At 32.0% G+C, this 19,168-nt stretch overlaps 1 long non-coding RNA gene across 1 annotated transcript; it reads right to left on the reverse strand.

Annotated features, from left to right (window-relative positions):
• Positions 1–14,523: 14,523 nt before the first annotated feature.
• Positions 14,524–16,817, reverse strand: LOC112702751 (uncharacterized). Its single transcript, XR_003154250.3, has 2 exons — positions 15,913–16,817; positions 14,524–14,812 (listed from the first exon to the last, which is right to left on the reverse strand). It is a non-coding gene; the product is annotated as an uncharacterized lncRNA (long non-coding RNA).
• Between the last annotated feature and the right edge of the window lie 2,351 nt (positions 16,818–19,168).

Genomic DNA, 19,168 nt, shown 5'->3' on the forward strand with positions numbered 1-19,168 from the left:
AAGTTCATGAGTTGGAGTTGACATAGAGGGAGACATCCCCATTGATGAGGACAAGCCCATCACTAAGAAGAGGATGGAGCAAACAAGAGACCCCTCTCATCATCAAATCCCTGAGATGCCTCAAGGGATGCACTGGAAGACAGAGTGCTTTGGGCCACGGCCAAGACTCAATAAGTAGCTGTGTTCAAGAATCATCATACTTAACTAGGAGAATCAATGACACTATCTGGACTCTGAGTTCCTAAAGAAGCCAATCATTCTGAATTTCAAAGGATAGAGTGAGATGCCAAAACTGTTCAGAGGCAAAAAGCTAAAAGCCCCGCTCATCTAATTAATACTGATCTTCATAGATGTTTTTGGAATTCATTGCATATTCTCTTCTTTTTATCTTATTTGATTTTCAGTTGCTTGAGGACAAGCAACAATTTAAGTTTGGTGTTGTGATGAACGGATAATTTGTACGCTTTTTGGCATTATTTTTAGTATGTTTTTAGCATGATCTAGTTAGTTTTTAGTATATTTTTATTATTTTTTAGTTAAAATTCACTTTTCTGGACTTTACTATGCGTTTGTGTGGTTTTCTGTGATTTTAGGTATTTTCTGGCTGAAATTGAGGGACCTGAGCAAAAATCTGATTCAGAAACTAAAAAGGACTGCAGATGCTGTTGGATTCTGACCTCCCTGCACTCGAAGTGGATTTTCTGGAGCTACAGAAGCCCAATTGGCGCGCTCTCAACGGCGTTGGAAAGTAGACATCCTGGGCTTTTCGGCAATATATGATAGTCCATACTTTGCCCAAGATTTGATGGCCCAAACCGGCGTTCAAAGTCACCCTCAGAATTCCCAGCGTTAAACGCCGGAACTGGCACAAGGATGGGAGTTAAACGCCCAAACTGGCATAAAAGCTGGCGTTTAACTCCAAGAAGAGTCTCTACACGAAAATGCTTCAATGCTCAGCCCAAGCACACACCAAGTGGGCCCGGAAGTGGATTTTTATGTCATTTACTCATCTTTGTAAACCCTAGGCTACTAGTTCTCTATATAGAGGACCTTTTACTATTGTATTTTCATCTTTTGATCACTCTAGATCTCTAGATCATCTTTGGACGTCTAGTTCTTAGATCATTGGGAGGCAGGCCATTCGGCCATGCCTAGACCTTGTTCTTATGTATTTTCAACGGTGGAGTTTCTACACACCATAGATTAAGGTGTGGAGCTCTGCTGTACCTCGAGTATTAATGCAATTACTATTGTTTTTCTATTCAATTCCGCTTGTTCTTGTTCTAAGATATCACTTGTTCTTCAACTTGATGAATGTGATGATCCGTGACACTCATCATCATTCTCACCTATGAACGTGTGCCTGACAACCACCTCCGTTCTACCTTAGATTGGGTGGATATCTATTGGATTCTTTAACCGGAATCTTCGTGGTATAAGCTAGAACTGATGGCGGCATTCAAGAGAATCCGGAAGGTCTAAACCTTGTCTGTGGTATTCTGAGTAGGATTCAATGATTGAATGACTGTGACGAGCTTCAAACTCCTGAGGGCGGGGCGTTAGTGACAAACGCAAAAGAATCACTGGATTCTATTCCGGCCTGATTGAGAACCGACAGATGGATAGCCGTGCCGTGACAGGGTGCGTTGAACATTTCCACTGAGAGGATGGGAGGTAGCCACTGACAATGGTGAAACCCTTGCATACAGCTTGCCATGGAAAGGAGTAAGAAGGATTGGATGAAGACAGTAGGAAAGCAGAGAGACGGAAGGGACCAAGCATCTCCATACGCTTATCTGAAATTCCCACCAATGAATTACATAAGTATCTCTATCTTTATCTTTATGCTTTATTCGTATATCACCCATATCCATTTGAGTTTGCTTGACTAAGATTTACAAGGTGACCATAGCTTGCTTCATACCAACAATCTCTGTGGGATCGACCCTTACTCGCGTAAGGTTTACTACTTGGACGACCCAGTACACTTGCTGGTTAGTTGTGCGAAGTTGTGTTTATGCCATGGTATTGAACATCAAGTTTTTGGGTTCATCACCGGGGATTATTTGAGTTGTGAAAAGTATTGATCACAATTTCGTGCACCAATACACAGTTAAGCCTTCAGAGTTATCTATTTTTCCGGATTAAATTTTCTTACTAACTATTTTAATTATGTAGGATTTAATTTATGACAAACTATATGTGACTAGACCCTAATTCCTTAGACCTTCCTAGTCTCCTCTAAAATTCATTAACTGCCAATTCCTTGGTCAATTAATTCCAATTAGAGGGTAAAAATCAATTTTCAGTTTATATGCCACAAAAATTCTAATTACCCAAAAATAAGGGGATTATATGTCACGTATCCCATTAAATCCAAATAATTAAAATTTAAGAGAATATGTTTTCAAGCTGTTGTTCAAGTAAAGAGCTTTTCCAAGTTTTACAAGAACTCAAATAGAAAGAGGGTCAGACTTCCGTTCCACCCAAATTCATAAGATAAAGAGCAAAAACAATTCTTAAATATAAATCCAAAACATAAATTAAGATAGAAAAAGTAATAAAATCAATCCATACAAATAGACAGAGCTCCTAACCTTAACAGTGGAGGTTTAGTTGCTCATGGAATGTAGAATGTAAATTTGTATAGAATTCCCTAATGGAATCCCCCTAATCTAATGTAATATAATCTAATGTCCCTAATAGAAGAGAAGTCTCCCCTTTTTATAACTAATCCTAATTAATTTAAAATCTAATTATCTAAAAATAAAAATAATATCTTTTCCTAAAAGATAAGATTTGAATTTAAATTCGAATTAATTAACAGATTTTCAGTTGATGGGTGGGGACCACTTGCTTTGTCCATTCTAAAGCTTCTAATCTGTGTTTTCTGGGCTGGAAAGTGAGTCAAAACAGCCCAAAAATCACCCCAGCGTCATTTGTATTTTTGCAGATCGCGCATGTGACGCGTCCGCGTCGTCCACGCGCTCGCGTCCGCGTCGTCCACGCGCTCGCGTCATATATGCAGATTTCAGTCCACGCGTTCGCGTCAGGCACGCGATCGCGTCATTGTAATTTCTGCATTCCGCGCGGTCGCGTGAGCCATGCGTCCGCGTCGGTCTTCGCTGGTCATCTCTTTGGTTTCTTCTTTTTCTCTGCAGAAACTTCATCAAATCCCTCCGAATGCTACCTAAAATAAATAAAATTGCACAATACTCAAAATAGCATCCATAGTGGCTAAAATATAATTAATTCTTAATTAAACTCAACAAATTAGATGCAAATTCACTAGGAAAAGATAAACAAGATGCTCACGCATCACAACACCAAACTTAAACTGTTGCTTGTCCTCATGCAACCAAGACTAATATAAGCTTATGATATGAATTTGCATGAGTATGAGAGTTCGATTAAGCTCATGTCTCTTTTTATAGTGGGGTTTATAACTGTAATCCTGAATAGGTTTGGCATCTCACTCTCCTTTGAATCAAGAATGTTATTGTCATTCAGAATTAGAATCCAGATGATATTATCAATTCTCTGATCTTTACATTTTAGTTTAATCCTTGAACACAGTAACATTTACTTTAATTTATTTTTCTTTGGTGCTTTGCACCTTGAGCCTAGCCGTGACTTTAAATGCTTTGTCTCAAGAGTTACTTGACACAAAAACACCACAAGCACTTAACTGGGGAACTCCCTTTGAGTTCTGATTTTTCTTTCAGTTACTCCCAGACAGTGGTGCTCAAAGCCTTTGGCATACTCTGTTAAACGCACTTGGTCTCGACTCTAAGTGTTCTGTCTCAAGGATTACTTGACATAATCACACCACAAGCATATGACTAGGAAAACAACTCTTTGAGCTTTTAATCATGTCTGACCTCCCTAGCCATTGATGCTCAGAGCCTTGGACCTTTCTTTTATTATTATTTATTTATTTAATATTTTTTTCTTTTGCTATTTCTTTTGCTTCAAGGATTAAATTTTTGTTTATTTCAGAAAAGTCATAATAATTCTCTAAATTCCTGTTCCTTATACATTAATACCCCTTGATTCAAATTTAAATATGCACTGTTCATATCATGCATTCAAAAATTACAGAAAATACCACCACATTTAAGTAAATAAGACTATTCTTAAAATTAAACTCAATTTCTCATGCAATACATCACTTCTTTTCTTCTTTTCTTTTTGGATTCAAGTTCAGTGAGTGGTACATGAAACATCTTTTCAGCATTAAAGAAATTAAAAAAAAAACTAGTCCTAGAATTCTAACTAATAAAAGATCATGCAACAAACAAAGCAAAATAGCAGAAAGCCAGAACATAACATAGAAAAAAAAGGAGTAATAAAAATGAAAGGAACTCAACCACCTTAGTCCTAGCTGTCACTTTATTCTTCAGGTTGTGCTCCTCAATGAAGATGATTCGCCTCCCTTTTGGTACCAGAAAACCAATAAGCGCAGCGTCAACACCAAACTTAAAGGTTTGCTTGTCCTCAAGCAAAGAAGTACTGAAAATAGAAGAAACAATTACTAAGAGGAGCAAAAAATAAGAAGAGAAAAGAATAAGAGAGAATTAGGATTAGGAGAGAGAGAAAAAGAGAACTGGGCGGCGCAAGCGACGCGGTCGCGTGGGGCACGCGTTCGCGTGGGTCGCGAAATTTTTATAATGACGCGTAAGCGTCAGGCACGCGTCCGCGTGCCCTGGGTTTTGTGCGATTCGCGCGAAGACAGCCGAGCGCCCGCGCGACTCTCTGTTCACTTGGTTTGGGAGCCAATTATTCATACGACGCGTTCACGTCATGCACGCGTCCGCGTGGATGGCCAAATGTGCAATTGACGCGGCCGCGTCAGGGACGCGTCCGCGTGACCAAATTTGTGCTTCTAGCACACTTCCTGCCCCAAGCCAGCACAATTCTCTGTCCAAACACTCTTTTACGTCGAATTTGCAGGTCACGCGTCCGCGTCAGTGACGCGTCTGCGTGAATGGCGAAAATCACAAACGACGCGAACGCGTGGAGAACGCGACCGCGTGGGATCGTTTGTGCGAAATGCTCCATTCATGCGCCACTCCCGCACAACTCTCTGTCAAATAACATTTTTCACGCACATATAAGTGACGCGTCCGCGTCAGTGACGCTATCGCGTCGTGTGCCCTTTTTTTTTAGCTTGAGGTGTTCGGTTCCTGAGATAAAATAGCTGCATGATCAGAAAATTAGTAAGAACTCAATAAAATAAATGCGAAAACTACTACTACGAAAAACAACTAAGAATGAAAAGAAACGATCATACCACGGTGGGTTGTCTCCCACCAAGCACTTTTAGTTAAAGTCCTTAAGTTGGACATGTGGTGAGCTCCTTGTTATGGTGGCTTGTGCTTGTACTGATCCAGGAATCTCCACGAATATTTGTAATTCCAATGGCTACCGGGATCCCAAACCAGGCGTATAACACCTTTGAGCAAATTGAAGCAAGTGACAAGGCCTCAAGAGAGTTGATTGTGGGAATGAATTCCAGGGTCCCAAATCTTGCTTTTACGTCCGTCTTCTTGTGGATCACCATTATTTTCACCTGGTGGCAAGCAATCTAAATTCTCATAGAGACATCTAAACAACCTTCTAAACCCATTCAAATTAGCTCTACACCAATCCTTGCACTTTAATTTGGAGCATGCAACCATATTGAACCTTGCTTGACAACTCTTGCCACTAATCATCTTCCTCTTACTCTTAATGCCACAAAGAGCTCTAAGTTGACCATCCGTTTCTCGTAGCCCATATTCAAGTGGGAAAGTACAGGTTAAGGATAGAAATTTTATCCACTTGAATGTTGTATTGGATGGTGATAGTGGTTTTGCAAGCTCCACTCCCTTGTGTTCTTCTTTGAATTCTTCTACCTCTTTGCAAGCTTTCTCAATTTCAACCTCTTCCTCTTGGTAGCTGTCTTCTAATTCAATCTCTTCTTCATTACTTACCAAAGGCATGGGAGGTTGTGCCTCTTCCTCTTCTTCTAATTGCTTGCTTATTTGGCTCATTTGCACTTCCAAGTTTCTTATTGAGGCTCTGGTTTCCTGCATAAAACTCATCATCATCTCCCAATTAGGATCTTCTTGGGATTTAGAGTTTGCCTCTTGAAGAAGATTTTAGGTGTTGATAGCTGGGACTTGCATGCCACCCATCTATTGAGTAAGTAGATTCACTTGCTGAGTCATAAGCTTGTTCTGGGCAAGAATAGCATTAAGAATTTCTACTTCCATAACCCCCTCCTTATGAGAAGCCTTAATATCCGATGGTGGCTCTTGATATGGGTAGAAAGATGATGGTTCTTGGTAGTTGGAACATGGGGCATTGAAGTTTCTTTGGTTTTGGTTTTGCCAACCAAAATTTGGATAGTTCCTCCATCCACCATAATATGAATCACTACTCGGGTGTGAGTAGTAACCCATGTGATCTCTCTCCATTATTTTTTCTTAGTACAAAACACCAAACATGATTAAACGCACCATGTGGTAAATAGGAAAGCAAAGAAGAAAGAAACAGAATTCTAAGAATTAAAATAAAACTAACTAGAAAACACCAAACTTAATTTCAGAAATTAAGAAAAATATTGGTGCTAAAAAAATATTTTCTTTTTTTTTCGAAATTTTTTTTAATTTTTTTAAACAAAATAAAAAAAAGAAACGAGAAGAAAGAATTGGAAAGGGGGTAAACGAAAAGGAAAATAACGTAAAGGATATAAAAAAAATTAACGTAAAGGGAAAAGAAAACGAAAAGAAAAATACCGTAGATTTTTTTTTTCAAAAATTCAAGTAGAATTTTTAAATAAAATTAAAACTAAAACACCTAATCTAAGCAATCAAACAACTAATAGTTGTTAATCACTATCAATCCCCGGCAACGGCGCCAAAAACTTGGTGCGAAATTTATAACCCACACTTACTAACCGGCAAGTGCACCGGGTCGTACCAAGTAATACCTTACGTGAGTAAGGGTCGATCCCACGAGGATTGATGGATTAAGCAACAGTTATTGAGTTATAAGATTAGTTAGGCAAGCAGAAATTGGTTTTGAGATGTTTAAAAGGTTTAAGTTTGAATTCAAACTATCAAAAGTACAGACAATAAAAATAAAATATGGATACACAGTTAAGGCTTCAGAGTTATCTATTTTTCTGGATTAACTTTTCTTACTAACTATTTTAATTATGTAGGATTTAATTTATGACAAACTATATGTGACTAGACCCTAATTCCTTAGACCTTCCTAGTCTCCTCTAAAATTCATTAACTGCCAATTCCTTGGTCAATTAATTCCAATTAGAGGGTAAAAATCAATTTTCAGTTTATATGCCACAAAAATTCTAATTACCCAAAAATAAGGGGATTATATGTCACGTATCCCATTAAATCCAAATAATTAAAATTTAGGAGAATATGTTTTCAAGCTGTTGTTCAAGTAAAGAGCTTTTCTAAGTTTTACAAGAACTCAAATAGAAAGAGGGTCATACTTCCGTTCCACCCAAATTCATAAGATAAAGAGCGAAAACAATTCTTAAATATAAATTCAAAACATAAATTAAAATAGAAAAAGTAATAAAATCAATCCATACAAATAGACAGAGCTCCTAACCTTAACAGTGGATGTTTAGTTGCTCATGGAATGTAGAATGTAAATTTGTATAGAATTCCCTAATGGAATCCCCCTAATCTAATGTAATCTAATCTAATGTCCCTAATAGAAGAGAAGTATCCCCTTTTTATAACTAATCCTAATTAATTTAAAATCTAACTATCTAAAAATAAAAATAATATCTTTTCCTAAAAGATAAGATTTGAATTTAAATTCGAATTAATTAACAGATTTTCAGTTGATGGGTGGGGACCACTTGCTTTGTCTATTCTACAGCTTTTAATCTGTGTTTTCTGGGCTGGAAAGTGAGTCAAAACAGCCCAGAAATCACCCCAGCGTCATTTGTATTTTTGCAGATCACGCATGTGACGCGTCCGCGTCGTCCACGCGCTCGCGTCATATATGCAGATTCCAGTCCACGCGTTCACGTCAGGCACGCGATCGCATCATTGTAATTTCTCCATTCCGCGCGGTTGCGTGAGCCATACGTCCGCGTCGGTCTCCGCTGGTCATCTCTTTGGTTTCTTCTTTTTCTCTACAGAAACTTTATCAAATCCCTCCGAATGCTACTTAAAATAAATAAAATTACACAATACTCAAAATAGCATCCATAGTGGCTAAAATATAATTAATTCTTAATTAAACTCAACAAATTAGATGCAAATTCACTAGGAAAAGATAGACAAGATGCTCACGCATCATCAGGGTGGGGCATCGAGTTCAGAACCTCAGCAATATCCTCCACACTTTTTTATTTTACATCTGAAAGCCAGGGCACATCAGGGATTTTCAGAGAGTACCAGATTTAGAGGCAGAGATGCAGAGGATACAATAGCTTCAGCAGAGTTTCAAGTTGGTCAATAGAGCATAGAGTGCTGGAGTCGGATCACATCAAGTTCCACGAAAAATACAAGGAATTTGGAAACGGTTGCACTTGGTTGATTCGGATCACTCTTCACCAGCGAAAGCTTATTTGAGAGGTTAGAAGATAGAATAGACCTCATACATGTTTGGCTATAGAGATTTCTAGTGATCATAGGATGCTTGACTATCATGTTATATCTCCATTTATCTTTCTCTGGTCAGAGTTGATGTGGCTGTCTTAATTAAGGTACTGCAGAATACGACAGAGGTAAATTTTGGTTTTAGACGGACTTATATGAAGGTGTAGTTGGCTAAGCAAAAAACTATTGTGCAGATTTTTTAAGATTGAAAAGAGTCGTACAATGAGTTGCTAAGATGAGCACTAGGTATGTAGACAACCATGCCGAGTAGTATTGTAGTGCTGAAGACAAGTCTTGTGCGAGTTGGTGGCCAAGTTAACGAGCCATCATCTTATTTCCATCGCCCTTTTCTGGATATTCCGACCATGCATCGAGGCCTTTAAGCATTGTAAGTTGCTGGTCAGTATCGATGAAACCCACTTGTACGATAAATATGGGGGTACGTTGATGGTTGCAATTACGTAGGATGGTAATTCTAATATTATTTCCATTACTTTCGCCCTTGTGGAGGGTGAAAATAGAGAATCATTATCATTTTTCTTATCTCACATTCGATAGTACGTGACTCCTCAGTTGGGCATTCTAGTGATATCAGACAGACACAATGGAATCAATGCTGCTTTCGAGGTTTCTGATGGTGGATGGTTTCCTTTCACTGCTTATCATGCATTTTGTGTCTGGCACGTTATAGCAAATTTTGCTCTAAATTTCAATGGAAAGAATGCAAAGAGATTTTTGCTGAATGCTGCTTATGCCAAGACTAAGGTTGAGTTTGATTATTGATTTGACATCTTCTTAAATGAAGATCCGGCAATGTGTGACTAGCCAACTGGATGGAGTATGAGAAGTGGACTTAGCATCAGGACAAGGGTCGTAGATTCGGGCATATGACAACAAATATCTCTTAGTGTGTTAACTCCGTACTCAAAGATATCAAATTGTAAATTCATCTAAAGACATACCATACTACCTCCTCATGTTGGTAATATACAGTGTGAGCTGCATAATGATAAATTTATTTATTTTTTTTTACTAAAAACCATAATAAATTTTACTAAGAACCATAATAAACTTTACGTAATTAACAAATACATTAGACGAATTTTAAATCATGCATCCTTTTGGAAAAAAAAATACAAATAACTAAAATTATAATCTTACAATATATTAATCTTATTCATAAAAATCAAATCCCCACTAAATCTAAATCACCTATAACACGAACATTTTTAATAAAAAAACTTTAATATAAAATATAAAACAACCTAAATCACTATTATTACTGATTTTTCTAATTTAAAAATTCTAACAAAACTTTTAGTCACTATTCATTCTAACATTTATAATTTAAAAATTCTAACAAAATGTCTAATCTATTCTAACTATCATTTCTAATTTAAAAATTCTAACAAAACTTTTAATACTACTCTAACTAACATTTATAGTTTAAAAATTCTAACAAACTTTTAATCACTACTCCAACTAACATTTCTAGTCAAATACTCTATGTCACTCTGTATTGCTATCTAATCTAATTTGAAGAAAAGAAATTTCAATTACTAGCCTCTTCATTGATACTACCAAAAATGTGGGCAACTCCATCCAATTGGTAGATACGATTCAAAACATTCTTTATGTTTGCAGTTTTAAACCTTGATCGTTTGGAAGTCCAAAATTTCTCTCTCGCGTGGGGTATGACAAAAGGATTGAAATGTCGCTGTAAATCGTTTCAAACTAATTCGAAGTCTTATATAAAGTATGCCAACACTAAATCGAATCAATTGATTTCAATTTAAATAAGTAGTGTATCCTATTAATTCAAATCTATTTGGTTCGATTTACCTTGTATTGTTCTCTTGTAAATCGAATTCAGTAGCTTCGATTTATTATGGGCTATACTAGAAAAAATTTAATTTAATTTATTCGATTTACCATGTGTTACATAATTGAATTTATTTGTTTCGATTTACCATGTGCTTCCAACTGCTACTAAATCAAATCCAATTGATTCGATTTATATTAAACAATTATAAATCGAATTTAATTGATTCAATTTACATAGAGGATCAAACGAAAATTATATATAACCAATTTCAGTTTAGAACATCTGTGTAATTTTGATTCTCATTCAATTTATATATGTAATTTATCCATAAAAAAAGTCTAAAAAAATTTATCATATTCTTTTTAAATTAAGTACAAATTTTTATTCTTTGCCTAATTTCATTCCTCACTAAAAAAATTCCTAAATTAAATACATGTAGTTTTGCTGATGATAAGATTTTTAGTCACCCTTTAAAGAATTAAAACTAAAAAAAACTATAAAAAACCCTTAAATTTTAATAACTATAAATATATCAATAGTTTTGTTTAATTAGGGTTCCCTTAATATAAATCAAAGTAGTCATTTAAAGATTTGTGACCTCAATTTAGTCGTCCTTTAGAAAATACATGTGATTTTGGTTCACTAATCTCCAAAAGATTCATAATATCCAATGATCAGTCACTAATACAGATATATCACATATATCATTCTTTTAGTCTTTGAAAAAAAAGTTGATATATATGCAGCATCAAATAATTTTATTGAAAGAAATGACTAAATAAATTTCATAAATAATATTTTGAAGAATAAGTTGATATCATCATATGTACTCTTTTTAAGGGATAAAATGTCATGCACTTTTAGATTTTTTAGTTATGGAAAAAAAAAATCATTTTTTTTCAAAAGTTTAAATTAATAAAAAAATATAAATAACTATATCTTACATAGATATTTTTGTCAAATAATAAAGTTAGGTTTTGCCTCAAAGGGTTTGAGCCAATGAATGTTACAAGGCATCATCATCACTCTCACCAGCATATATAATCATTTTGGTCTGCCACTCCCACTCCCATCTATATATTCCATTGTGCAAATTGATTCTTGATCTTTGCTAATACAATACTTCCCTATGTATCAACCTCAATTGCATATCTAATAGTTATTTAAATACACATCCATGCATGCATGTACCTCCATTATTATTGTAATAGTAACAAATTATTATTATGATAATATATAGTCACCGTATGATAGCACCATGGAAGTGAAGATTATTAGGTTGAAGGGCACATATACAGTGGCGTCTTTTGGAGTGGCGTAAAATGTCAAATATCATTGTCATCAAACAATAATATTGTAAACGACATATAATAAAATCTCAAACACTGTACCCCTAAGTGGGGATTCCTGTTCAACCACATTTCCCATCCACACAAGTGCACTGAATTCGAAGATTCATCGCCAATTGGTTCATAAAAATTACACGTGATATTATTAGTTTACTTCTTAAATTAATTTTTTTAAATAAATAAATAAAATTTAGTTAATAAAAATGCATGCTTATGCATAATAATTTAAGATAATTGTGTCGTTTTTATAAATTTTATTATTTTCTCGGTGTTAGAGACATTTTTAATGTGGAATAATATATAAAGTTGGTGCCTAAAAGTTTTTAGTCAAGTCAATTTAGTTTTTAACAAATTTTAATTATTAAATTAGTTTATAATTTTTTATTTTATTAGACATATTAATTTTAAGTCAGATTTTACTAAAAATTATATAATCAATTTTTATGATTTATTTAATAAAGACGTACCAGTTCTTAAAATATTTTAAAATTTTAAGATTGATTTTTTTATTTAAATGAATAATTTGATGTGAGAATTAATTTATTTAATAAAATAAAAATTTAAAAATTTATTTAATAATTAAAATTCATTGAGAACTAATATGTTGGATTAAAAACATCTTATGATTAATTTGAGGTATTTTACTTTAATGTGCATCTTTACTTATCAAGTGATCAAATTACTTTTTTACCCTATCTTATTATTCATTCTATATATTAAGAGATATGCAATTATCACAAGAGTGGAAGCTTGGAGAATAGAAATCTATAGCTAGAGAAAAGTTGGTTGCATTGTTCCCGTACAACATGACACCTCTTGTACCCTAAAGTTGATTCAAACTTCTAAATCTTTGAACCAAACTCTGCCCTGAATATTATATTGCATCCCAACCGCACATAATGGCAACCAGATGATACCCATAGATAGCATGTCTAACAGGAAAATCAATAGGGTAACATGACAAAAAGGAAAGGGAAAAAGGGGTAATCAATTTTGGGAGATACTTTATTATTTTCTTAGTTTAATTTGAATGCCACTTAAATTAGCATCATAATCTAACTCCATTCTATTTATGACTATAGAATTCATGGTAAATAAGAAGCTACCATAGAGCATGATAGTGAAAGAACTTGAACTATGAATCAAGTTTTATAGTTACGTATGAGAAATAGATCCTTTTAATTTATTTTTTTTAGAATTGATATATGAATTTCTTAATTGTCAATTTTTTTTTTTAATTTTAAAATTGACAAGATCGAAAAACAAAGAAATAGTCGAAATTGAAAAACTATTGATACATACAAATCTGTATTATTAAACTAATAACTTTTCTAAAATTCACGTATGCTTTACTTTGCTTTGGAGTTGGACAAACCTTTTTCTTCGGTTTCTGACTCATATTGTGTACTTTGAATATTATTGCTAAGCAATAGCATAGCAATTTTCTTTAATATTTAATTTGAAAAATAAGTTAATATACATAGACTGTAAATTCACAGGCCTAAACATATGAAAACAGAAGACGCAGTTTCATTATTTAATGATTGCTCCATTATTTATATATGTCAAAGTCTTCGTACCCAATCAATAATTCGAGAAAGTTAGCTAAAATTAGTTAAAACAGCAGGAGCTGATCTCATTTGATAAGCCTTAATGATGATGATCAAATAGTAGGAATTACCTAATAAATTGAAGTGTAAATATAGAAATTGTTTACATAAACTTTGCTTTTAGTGGGAATTGAATGGATGATGGAGATTGTGATGAAGGAGAAGTTAATTATAGGAGTAGAAAGGAAAGCGACGAGACCTGTGACCTGAACCAATTAAGTTAGGGGTAGGAGTCAACATCAACAGTAACTAACCTACCATCTCTTTAATTTATAATAAGGTTAAAACAAGCCCTGCAAAAATTGCAGTCAAATATTATTATGGGAACCCTAACTTTCTCATACAATTCCTAATCATAGAGTACAATATTTAAAATAATAAAAAACTAATGTTCTGGACAAAATTAAAGAAACACAAATTATAAGACAAATAAGAAACGTATTTGTTATTATGCCACTGTAAAATAATTTAATTATTTTATTTTAATAGATTCAATTATTTTTTAATGTCTCTTATTCGATTACTATTTTTTTTTGAAAAATCTCTAAATTGATGATATGTGTAAATATATAATAAATATTTTTGTATTCATTGAACATTTTTATTGATCAACATGCTAAAATAGTGGCTAAAAAAAGTTGTATATAGTTTTCAAAAATGTGAAATTTAAATCTAAATTTTTTGCAAGTTATTATAAAAAGTAAGTTGCAAAAAGTTATTTGCAATATGTGTTTTCTTCTACAGGTAATTATTTTTTGGCTTTTTTAAATTGCAAAAAGCGAAACCAATTAACCCATATATTTTTACATCACCTGAATGACTCATTTCAGTAAATTACACCAATTTAAAAAACCATTTAAACATTATTTTTGTTATTATAAATATCTTTAATTTTTAATAAATAATTTTGTAATAATATAATATAGTTGAGTAGTTTAGTATTTTAATATTTCACTTGTAATAACATAATAAACTCAAAATAATAAAAAAAATGATACATAGGTTTTTGTATAGCTCCAAAGTCCAAAAGACACTGGGTCTGGCAGTGAAAAAAACTAGGGTTTCACTTTTGGGGCAGGGTACTGCTACTCTCTCAGAAGTCACCATTAAAAACCGAACTAACTCATCAATATACCTTTTCAGAAGAACAAAAATATAAAATAAAAATATTACTACATCAAAAGCAATGATAGATTCAGACCCTTCCTCTGCTATCATCAATTATCAATTATATACTTGGAAAACTCGTATCTTTTTGTGTACAATATTCAGTCAAACAGGTCAAGGAATCAGAAAGAGAGAAAGATAAACTTGTTTCAAAATATACTTCACGAACTTTGTAGTATATAGGTCCTTCTCCTTCTCTGCTGAACCCCCTAGAACAACTCATTTGACCTGGGGAAAAAAAAGATTGGAGGAATGTTAATACTTAATATAATTTCATATTATATATTTTGCTCGCATGTGATTGGGAACGGAGCTAGATAAAATATTAGAAGAAAATCAAAAATATTTACACAATAAAATAATACTAAAATAAAATTTTAAAAAAAACTAAATTAAAATTTACATATAAATTATATGTAAAAAATTAAAATTAGAGTACTGTTGTTCCTTCTCTCCATATAGCTCCACCATTGCATGTGACTAATATATCATGTATTATCTACATGAAAATTTTCTTATATATTTTTTATTTTTTTCACCATGCTTTATAAGATCCTTTATAGTTCTTTCTAAAAGTGTAAAATTTAAATATTGAGGTGCTGTAAAAAAATAAAAAATGTCTAGGAAATATTTTTGTCTTACACAAATGCAAAATAATAATAATACAAAAAAACTGTCCTATATATTGAGTGAGAAACAAACCAACATTCTGATGGTTTTTTTTTTTTGCATTTCTTTTTTGTTTTCTAAGTTAATAGTGGAGAGTAGAAAAGGAGTGTTAGTTGATAATTTGATATCAGAGATGCAACAACGGATATTACGTTCTTTTTATTGCTTAGGAAAACATTGTATCAATTCACGTGTATTTAAACCAATTTGAATTAATTGAGGAATCGGTTCATTGGCTTGATTAAAAAAATGTTAAAGGTTTGAATTCTATATATTGGAGGTGGAGCAATTCATAAACCAATGATAGACTCTTTTTAAATGGAACTCAGATTCGTAATAAATTAGTTTTTAATTTAGAAAAAAATTCACGTATATTTATTTATTATAATAAATGACAAGAATTTAATATAATATTTTATATTAATTTTGTTCTTCCTTCAATACATATAAAATAAAATATAATATAGTATCTCTTACATTTTGTGTATATATTTAATAGTTAAAATATTTAATATTATCATTTGACGAATTTAATTTACCTATCAAAAGACTAAAAAGTCCATGATTTTCCAAGGAAGAATATATATAAAAGGAAAACTTTCTTACCCGAAAAAGCATTGGAAGGAAAAAAAAACTGGGAGAAAAGAAAAAGATGGAACCTATATAGAACGCTGATTCTTAGATACCATGAGCTAGAATCTTCAATATATCTCTAAACTTGATAGTAAATCTACTCATCAGAATATAATATTGTCTGCGAGTGTGTTCCTTTAACTACCACAAATGGAAAAAAGTAAATCAACTTTCTAAAAACCAAACTACAAGAAATGAAAAGAGTTACAAGTGCAAAAGTACTTTTTTTTTTTGAAATATATAAGTGCAAAAGTACTTTGATGATGAATTAAATAAAAATAACCTATAGAATTATTTCGGAAAAGATTTTTTTTTTAATTTTCATCAACACAAAAATGTAAAAGCTAAGACTAATAAGAAGTTCAGAGTAAGGAAACTACACAGTAGTACAAACCGTTCTTTGGCCATTCCTTGCTTATCTGAGGCAAATCAAACAAAAAGTCATAATTTATAATATAATTCATAAACTAGGAGCCAGATGGATGAAGTTATTGAATTGAGTAAAACTAATAACCCATCATCATCATCATCATCATCAAGATCTTGATTCCTGTTTCGGACAGAATAATCATAGTAAAGTATAATAAATGAAAACAGAAAAAAAGAGAAAGGGGAGTAAATTAAAATGGGGTGGTTCATTTTAATTTCTGAGTACTAGAACATGTATATCATAAGAGAATGATATTTAAAGTAAGAAGAAGCCGTGAAACTCAGGATAGATAGCGCCAATACGAATGAATTGTGTTATATGTGGCGCTATCCCTCCTGAGCTTAACAGATTCTACCTTACTACTCTGCAACAATACAGGCCAATATTTGAGGAAAATATATGTGTATGCCATAAGAATCAAACCCCTGCACAAGAAAATACACACATGCATAAAGGTTGAAGAGAGAGGGAGAGAGAGTAGGTGCTGGTCACTTTGATGAGGAAGGAAAGGGAAAAGGGTTGTAAGCTTATTTATAGGAGAAAAGGGTACGTGAGAAATTCAGATAATGACGATGAACATTATATTTTATGCTGTCAATTTGAAAATAAATGAATATTAATTTTGTTGATAGAAATTCATTTTTAATAAATGATTTTTTAGTCGGTATAATAATTCACTAAAATGAGTGGTTAATATGGATATAAACTTATTTATTTTTACTATTACGGGTGAAAAAAATTAGAAGATAGCTACAAATTATAGAAGAAAACGCATCATGCTATTTTTTACGACTTAAAATTAATTTACATAATGTATGAGTTGTTTTTCACAATATGTAAAAAAGTTGTGTAATATACTTTGTAAGTCTACTTTGGTGGAGTTCACCAATTTTAAATCCATATTCAAATTTTTAGAGCTTTTGTTGACAAATTTGTCTTTCATTGTTAAAATAATAGAAACAATGATTTTGTCTAAGAAATGAGATAAGTATGTTAATTCATAAAAAAATTGTATATGTAAAACAAAAATTACACATTTAAATTTTTTTTTTGGTCCTTAATTATTGACTGACTCTTATGTCAGAAAATTTATCCTAAAAATAAAGGTGAAATATTTTTATTATTCATTATTCGTGCTATTATAAAAGATTAGATTGCAGTACATAGTATATTTTTTTTATTTAAATCCAATGATCTTGCCAACTTACTAAATTAAAATAATTATTTAATATTAAAGATGTTTATTATTAAAACCTTTTAGACTTTCTCATTACCATAAACACTCATAAGAATACTTATATGTTGCTATATAATTCAAGCATTCATGCAAATTAATTAACCCTCAAATTTCACTTATTGATTAACTTAATATATAGATTTTTATTAATGGATTAAATTAACAATTAATACTTAAATTTTTACTAAAACAGATTAATCTCCTAGACTCCTACATTTATCATATTTATTCATGTTTTTCCTTGTTCAGAATGATTAAAGAGACGAACGTGATTAGTGTTGATAAATTTATTGACCAATTTAATTTGATATAACAAAAATTTTAAAGAACAAGTTATCCAATAAAAAATTAAGACGACTAATTTAATCATTATTCTTTATATATTTTGACAACTACTCTAAAAAAATTGATTAATTATAAATATCTTTTTTAAAAAATAAGGTTTTTCGCACATGAAAGCAGCGGCCACCAGCCAGCAGCTTAATTAGACTGGTTTTTAAAAAAGCTAGGTAGCTAGGTAGCTGGTACTACTGTTTCTGTGTTAGTTATTAGTGCGGAGACGACTTTTCCCTCTTTAAAATATTTTCTTTCTAAAATAGAAAAAATATATTTTATTCAATTATTTATAAAATTTATCTAAAAATATATGTTAAAATTATAAATTTAAAAAATATTTATTAAAATACAAAAATTTAAATTTTAATATATTTATTTTGTATTTATTAAAATATTTATACTAATAATAATCATATCATATGTCTTAAAGATACATATTAATTTGGCACTTATTTTTTTGTTTTTTTTTTGTTTTTCATAGTATCTCTTATGTTGGTAGGTCAAAAATTAATCTATTGTGGATTGGAGCTCTATTTAAGAGTTTATCATTGACGAATAGGTTGCTATATGTACTTATTTAAACATACTAGTAAACTAATTATTAGACTAACCAACTTAATTATTAAACTCTTATTTATAACCAGAGAATTTTTTAAACTTTTTTTTGTATATGTTTTTTTAAGATTTAGCTAATATATACTATTAAAATAGCTGAAAGTCACACGATAAATTTACTATTATTAAAAAATTAAAACTTTTTTTAATAAATACAAAATAAACATATTAAAAATTTAAATTTTTATATTTTTAATAAAAAAATTATTAATTTATAACTTTAACATGTGTCTGCATAAAATAGATAAACCCTTTCTTTAATTGTACGCTGCCTACTAAGATTATTTCTTGGAAAATTGAAACAGAAATAGAAAATAGGATTTAGAAAATAGGATTTAGAACAGGGTGAGGGAGATTCGTTACTTTGAAAACTGAGTTGGAACTTGAAACCCCGCAAAGGCACAGAACCTTAATTTTCTCGGCTATGGTGACTTTGCCGGAAAGTTACCTAGCTAATAACTGGCTCTGCCTCAAAATATGGCAAATCTTTCAACAAAATAGGTTACACATATTCGCAATGGTAACTTGGGATTCCCTTCATCGAAAGCTACTTTGGAACAATGTATAATTTTGATATTGGAAACCTAAATTTTCATTCACAATTCAATAATTAGGGGTACTCTATTTCTATTTCTAATGCAACTCATCACAACAGGGTTACTCA

The sequence above is a fragment of the Arachis hypogaea genome, chromosome 7 (assembly GCF_003086295.3).
Source record: "Arachis hypogaea cultivar Tifrunner chromosome 7, arahy.Tifrunner.gnm2.J5K5, whole genome shotgun sequence".
NCBI classification, from domain to species: domain Eukaryota; kingdom Viridiplantae; phylum Streptophyta; class Magnoliopsida; order Fabales; family Fabaceae; genus Arachis; species Arachis hypogaea.